The 6,764-nt window shown below is 45.9% G+C and overlaps 1 long non-coding RNA gene across 1 annotated transcript; it reads right to left on the bottom strand.

The window, feature by feature from the left end:
* Positions 1–4,623: 4,623 nt before the first annotated feature.
* LOC131910377 (uncharacterized) lies at positions 4,624–5,917 on the bottom strand. The gene is made up of 2 exons (XR_009379121.1): positions 5,287–5,917; positions 4,624–5,074 (listed from the first exon to the last, which is right to left on the bottom strand). It is a non-coding gene; the product is annotated as an uncharacterized LOC131910377 (long non-coding RNA).
* Positions 5,918–6,764: the final 847 nt, after the last annotated feature.

The raw sequence follows: 6,764 nt of genomic DNA on the forward strand, positions 1-6,764 counted from the left end.
AGACACGGACTGGAATCATCCATCCTCTCCAGATGAGCAAGCAGGAGTTTAGCAAGGTGAGGTGAGCTGAGTGTCACTGGGCAGCCCCACCCTAGCTGGTGCTATTTCCACCCCCATGGAAAGCCTCCCTGGCTTCTTACAACACTGCTGTTTAGCTTCCTGCATGGCTGACTCACCCAGCCTGTGAGCCCGAGATACCCTGGAGAGTCCTAGGCATGATACTCTGAAATCATGGGTTTGTCTCTGATTCTTCCCCACTTCTGTTATGGATGGCAGGTTTTCTTCCCTTCCTAGAGTTTATCTTTGGATAGCTGTAATATACTTGGTTGGAGGGAAGCTGAGAAGTAGAGGTAGAAGGCAAGAGGGAAGAAACTATTGAATGTGAGTGCTCAGTCTACTGATGGTGAGGGGGGATGCTTTCAGTCTCAAGAATCCACACTGCTTTCAACCTGGAATTCTATGTGACGTAGCTGTAGCTGCTGCTGGCCCTCTGGGAACATTAAAGCTCTGGGTACTGTTACCATAGGTTTGGAAGAAAATCCTGAAGAGCATTCTGTAGCTCTCCATCTTTGAATTTGCACTCTTGTCTGTGGCTCCAAAATTCTGGGATCACTGTGGATCATTTTAACCAAGACACATACCCTTAAAATCTCCAGGAAGCTCTTGATGGCTCATAGACAGCCCTATAGTGTCTGGGAAGACATGAATAAAAATGATCTTGAAGTGACTCAACTGAGTTCGAATGTAAGGGGTTTAGATACATTGTGCTCTATTTGTATTTCCCCTTTGAATATTCAGAAAGTAGTATATAATTAAAATTTTTCATACCAAGGTCTGACATGATTATTTTTGTGTGTGTACATGTGTTTGCATGGGTGTGTGGGGGCACACCACAGAGCACATTCAGAGGTCAGAGGACAACCTGCAGAAATTGCTCCTATCCTTCTACTACATGTGGCTGGGAATCAGATCCAGATCACCAAGCTGGGGACAAGCAACTTTATCTGCTGAGCCATGGTCTCCAATAGGTTGAAAGAAGAATTCCAAGCACTAAGGGAGCTGTGCGACACCCCTGGCTTGTGATCAGCACTTTTCCTTCCCTGCACCTTCAGGAAATAGCAGCATCTTATACAGATGGAGTTTTAGATTCCATGGAATGTGGTAGGTTTTATGCCTTATGTTTCAATAGTTATCAATCTGTTTCTAATGTATTCATGGAAAAATATGGGAGCCATCTTGCCATTAAGCTATTTTTGAAATCTTGTGGAAAACTGCCAGTTTTTTTTTTTTTTTGCAAGCTAGCTAAGAAACACTCTTGCATGTAAGAGGGAATTGTCAGGGTATGTCTCTGGATGTCTCTTCAGTAAAGCTACTGTTATTCTAGAGTCAAAATAAGTACATAAACAAGTAAATAAACAGGAAGGTGAAGAGAAGAACTGAAATGTCCCTATTGTAAAATGTGCAGTTTAAAGAATGACGTCAGAGTAGCTTTTTCTTGCTTTGCAAGCCAGGCTGGCCTGGAACTCAGTTCATGATCCTCCTGCACCAGCCTCCTGAGTGCTGGGGTGAGAGGCTTATGCCACGGTGCATGGCTTTGTATGAATTTCAGAAGAACACTTTTGTTCCTGTGCCTGCTCCATTCGCCCACGTGTTGAGTGACTTGTGATTGGGAATCCCGTGTTCCTTCAGTTCTCTTTATTTGTCCTATGAGTATCTTTACACAACGTGTTCATTTTATCATTGGTGCTCCAGGTGGATGTATGTGCCTCACATTTGCTTTTAGAAAAACACTGTTAGATCATAACGGTACTTCCACCTGGACTTTCTTCCTACAAACTTCGGTTCCCATGTAGCTTAAGTCTGAGCTAAAGAAAACATCAGTGCTTGCTGGCCTCAGGAACTTCAGTTTCTGTCACATTCCAGGAAACAACAAATGTTCCCTAAGAAAGGATCCAATCATTTGGTTTGCACCATTATTTTGAGTACGACCACTGCCTGGTCACTTTTGTCCCTGGCTAGTAGCATTGTCTGGGCTTTGAGGAAACCCACGTTCAAGAAAGAAGGATGCAGAGACCCTCCAGCTTCTGGAAAATGGCACTAAAGCAGAGCCCTCCCTAAAAGGTGCTTTCCGACCTGGGATTTGGTGCCTGTGGGCCTCTTGTTCAAGTATCCTCTCTCCTGGTCTCTGTGACTTTTTGGTTCTCATTGCTGAAGCCATGCACTTCAGGGTCACCGTCCACACCCCTGGAGCCTCACATCCTTCCCCCCATCAATTCTCTCTGTTTTTTTTCTGAAGTCTCTATAACTTCAAGGTCTGGGTCTTGCTGCCTCTGCTGCATGCCTTGAAAAGAAAAGTGTCAATCAATCTTGTTTGTTTTTGTTTTTTTTTTTTGTTTGTTTTTTTTCTGGCCTGGTGGCTCCACCCTGTGGAATATTCTTCAGCCATAAAGAAGAATAAAATTAATTATTTTTCAAGAAAATGGATGTAAGTGGAGACCAAAAAGTGGTACAAACTAAATTATGCTCAGAAAGACAGATTTTATAGCACTAGACACAATTGTGAATGCATATATTACATGAAGTAGAAGCAAAGCTGACTAGGTCAGGAAGGGGACCAGTGGGAGGGACGAGTGGAGAGGCAGAGGAAGACAACATGGTACATGGGGAACACGGCCAAGGTGCATGACATACTTTTATGGCGATGTCCCCGTGAAAGCCAGCACTATGCACCGTGGATACACACCAGGACCCTTTACACAGCATCCGTTATCCTCGGCATTAGATGGGCCTTCTTTGTATCTTCTGTCTCTTCCCCATCAGTTGGCTAGCCACTCTGGAGGAGGCTCAGTTTCCCCAAATGTACAAAACTTTCCTGCTAACACAGGGACTCTTTCCCCTGGCTCTTGAAGGGGTCCTGGGAACACTCTTACCCTGAGCCTCATTGTTCCAAGAACACACATTCCACACCTACTTCAGAGTGCAAGGTGCATAAGGCCGGACCTGCACATGTGTTATGAAAGGAATCTGATTTGCACCTGGATGCCTGGGCCTTTTAGAACTTTGGAGGTTTCACACAGGGGGTGCATCTGGTCTGCTCCGGCTTCACGGAGCCTGTGAAGGCATTAGGGACAGGGCTGGGTGAAGGCAGACACACTCTGACTTGGCTTTGGAAAATCGTACAAGTTCTCATGAGACTTCAGGATAAAAGCCAGTCCATCCCTCTGCAGGGCTTGCTAAGTGGCACACCTAGTTCACTTGCAAATGACACCCGGGATTGGTTTAAGGTCATTCCCCTGGGTAACAGGTGTGAAATTGGTGTCTATTACCAGCGGCTTTTCATTCTGTGAGTTCCCACCTTCCTCCTGACCTGGGCAGGGCCCCCTTCCTACCCGCCAACTGAAATGTTGTTTCATCCTTCCCTTAAACCTGTGACTCCTGGTGCCATGGAAGCCAACACTCCTTCGTGATGCTTATCCAAGCCAGCAGGTGACCTTTCTCTGATTACAATAAAAGGAAAGGCTTGCTCAGAGGGGAGCCTGGAATTGGCCACCCCCAGGAGCTGAATTTGAGAAGCTGAACTCCAGGGGTTCTCTGATGCATTTTCATGCAGAGAGAAAAGAGTCTCTCTCAGTAATTCTTGGCTGAAGCAAAGAAGTCTTAGTAAGACTTGGCGAGTTTTAGCAAAGGTGTGTAGGATGGGGGACAGATTCTGGGCTAGGGGAGGGATGCTGCTTCTGTGCATGGGTGCATTTATGTGTCTGTGTGGTGTGTGCATATGGGCAAATGTGTGTGTTTCTCTCTCTCTCTCTCTCTCTCTCTCTCTCTCTCTCTCTCTCTGTGTGTGTGTGTGTGTGTAGGTGTGTGTGTGTGTGTGTGTGTGTGTGTGTGTAGGTGCTAGTATCAGTGGTGATGGAATAGACTTAGGGCTTAAATGAGTGTCCAATGAGTTTTCAAATCAGCACTATAATTTGGATAATCTCTCAGTTTCCTACAAGACCTATTAAGACATGAAATAAAACATTGTGTAAAATAATAAAAGGACAAAATGGAAGCGAGAGTCTGGGAGGCCCAATATCCTCCACTTACTTTATAAAGAAATCAGAAAGTCTGGAGATGTAGCTTGGTGACAGCCCACTTGCCCACTTGTCTAGCCTATGCAAAGCCTACACACACACACACACACACACACACACACACACACACACACACACTCACACCTCTCCAGATAACCGCATCCCAAAATCAATAGAATGTATTTTTCAGGTACAAATCTCTATGGCATTTGGTAAATACCATGGTAGTAACTATTTCAGGTGGAGACTATAAATGTGCTAATATGAGAGGGCAGAGGTACGCTGAGGATCAGGGTACTTACACAGTCTGTAACATTATGGCTGAGGACTTTCTGGGCACCATCCTATAATGCATAAATCAACAACAAGAGCCTTTGGATGTTATGTGCTGGAACCTCACCCCTGTCGGATTCCACACAAAGTAGCCTGACTTGCATTTGATCAAGAGGAAGCATGGGACACACCTGAACTACAGCACAGTTTACAAAAGGCTGGTAGCAGTCTTCAGAAGTGTCAAGGTCATGAGCGAAAAGGACCCAGCAACTTCAAGTTCAAGAGGACTGGAGAGATCCAGACAATAGATTCATTGTTTCACCCTGAGCCAGAAAAGGACACTTAGTAAAATTTGAATGAGGGCTGAGGGTTAGGTAATATAATAGTCCTAGATTGTTATTTTCTGATTTTGATCATTGCAGCATGCTTTTGTTGTAACTTAATGTTCAGAGAGCCTGTAAAATGTATATAGGGATTCTTTGTATTGTTATAGACAATTTTTTTTTCTAAGTCTGATTTTCAAAATTACAAGTACAATTATCTGTCTTCTAACTATCTGGCTTGAACATCATTTGGTGGCCAGTTTACTCTGCCTCCCGACAGTTTGCCAGTCAGGACTGCCATCTCTAATTAACACGCAAGGAAATGAGGAAATGGAGTTTCCAGAGCTTCGACTGCTTTTCCAAATCCCAAAGCCAAGGCCCTCTGGTGCTCCAGCTGCTTCCTTCCTGCAGTAGAGAAAGGCGTCTGAGTACAGTCTAGACTTTTCTCAGCATTCTTCATGATATACTATCAGAGGCTCCAAAGGAGCAACCAAATGCTGAGACTCAAGGATACTTTCATGGTCACTTCTAAAGTGAGGTTAATTTGATCACGTGACACCCCTCTTCACCCACCTCATCTCATAAGCTTAACCTTGGATCAGGTCTGGACACCTCACCGTGACTTCTCCAGACCTTCCCTATCTGAGTTGCCCCGCAGCTGTGGAGCTGTTTGGAAGTGTTTCAGTTGGTCACAGCCATTTAAACTCCATCTCCCAGAAGGACGCTATGAGACCTGTGTTTGTGTGCACAAGAAAGCTGGGTGCTGCCTCTGGGCAAGCATGTGGGTTGAACAGCTCAGGTCTTGGGAAAGTCACTCTCACAGAATTGGTTATTATTCACCGCAGCATCCTTCCACCCGCTCCGCTTCCCGGAGTTGGGATCTGTGTAGTGGCTGGATGGGTGGTGCCCCTAGACACACCTTCCCACCAGCCCAGAGGAAGTCCACAGTCGTTTCTCACTTTACTTCCTGGAACGGACATGTAGCTGCTGGGAAAATACTTGACAGTTAAGCCGTAGCTGGGAGGGTTCGACAACTGGAAAGGCACAAACATCCTTGATCTGCAGGGTGAGGTTAGTTTCTGTTTGGGCTTGTGCTTTTGAAAGGAGGAAATAGTTTTCATAAGCATCAGATTAGATGCAGGAAATGTCCACAGGACAATGAGAAGCTGAGGAGACGAGCAAAAGGATTTTGTCGTTGGTTCCTACCGCCATCTCCTGGCAGAGTTTGAGAACTACAGGGCATCGCGGGTAAACTGAGAAAGCTTGCTCCCCTCTCCCAGCTTTCCACAAGTTCTTCGGAGCGTGGAAGGGAAGTGGCAAGCACCATTTTTTCAGTTAGGGTTCTTACTGGCATCTTTCACTGTCCTTCAGTGATAAACGTGAGAATGAAGACTGAAATGACAGCGGACTTACCTGAAGCGTTAGAGGGAAGAATTCACCAGGGCGGCTTATTACACCTCTGCATTAGCTGCTTTCAGGACAAAACACCCAACAAACCAATTTAGGGACGGAAGGCTTTATTTTCATTCATCTGGAGGGAAGAGTGCTGCATGGTAGGAAAGGCTTAGCGACAAGATCAGCTTTCGCTGGAGGCAACAGGAGCTGGAGGTACCTGGTGGCCTGTGTCCGCAGTCAGGAGACAGAGAGGGGAATGCTCAGATGGCCCCCCACCCCCCTTTCTTGTTTGTTTTTCAAGACAAGGTTTCTCTGGGTAACAGTCCTGGCTGTCCTGGAACTCACTTTGTAGACCAGGCTGGCCTCGAACTCACTATTCATTACAGGATTCCAGTTTATGAGTTGGTGCTCTCTTCTTCAGTTAAACCTCTCTGGAAACCCTCAACCATCCTCTTGCAGATGTGTTTCCTATGCACTTCCAAATCCAGGAAGAGTCACCATCACACCTGCTACTCTTCTATGTCAAAAGCAACAGTCACTTGGAGTTGGTGTTTGCTATGCATGCACCACCATGAAGGTGCCAGGCTAGCTGACTCTCCCCTCTTGCTGACAGAAGGATACCCTGTCCTAGTCACACTTCAGAGGAGGTCTAGGAGAAAACAGCGCCACCCCCGACCTCAGCCTGATTGAGAACATTGGC

Source organism: Peromyscus eremicus, chromosome 5 (assembly GCF_949786415.1).
Source record: "Peromyscus eremicus chromosome 5, PerEre_H2_v1, whole genome shotgun sequence".
NCBI classification, from domain to species: domain Eukaryota; kingdom Metazoa; phylum Chordata; class Mammalia; order Rodentia; family Cricetidae; genus Peromyscus; species Peromyscus eremicus.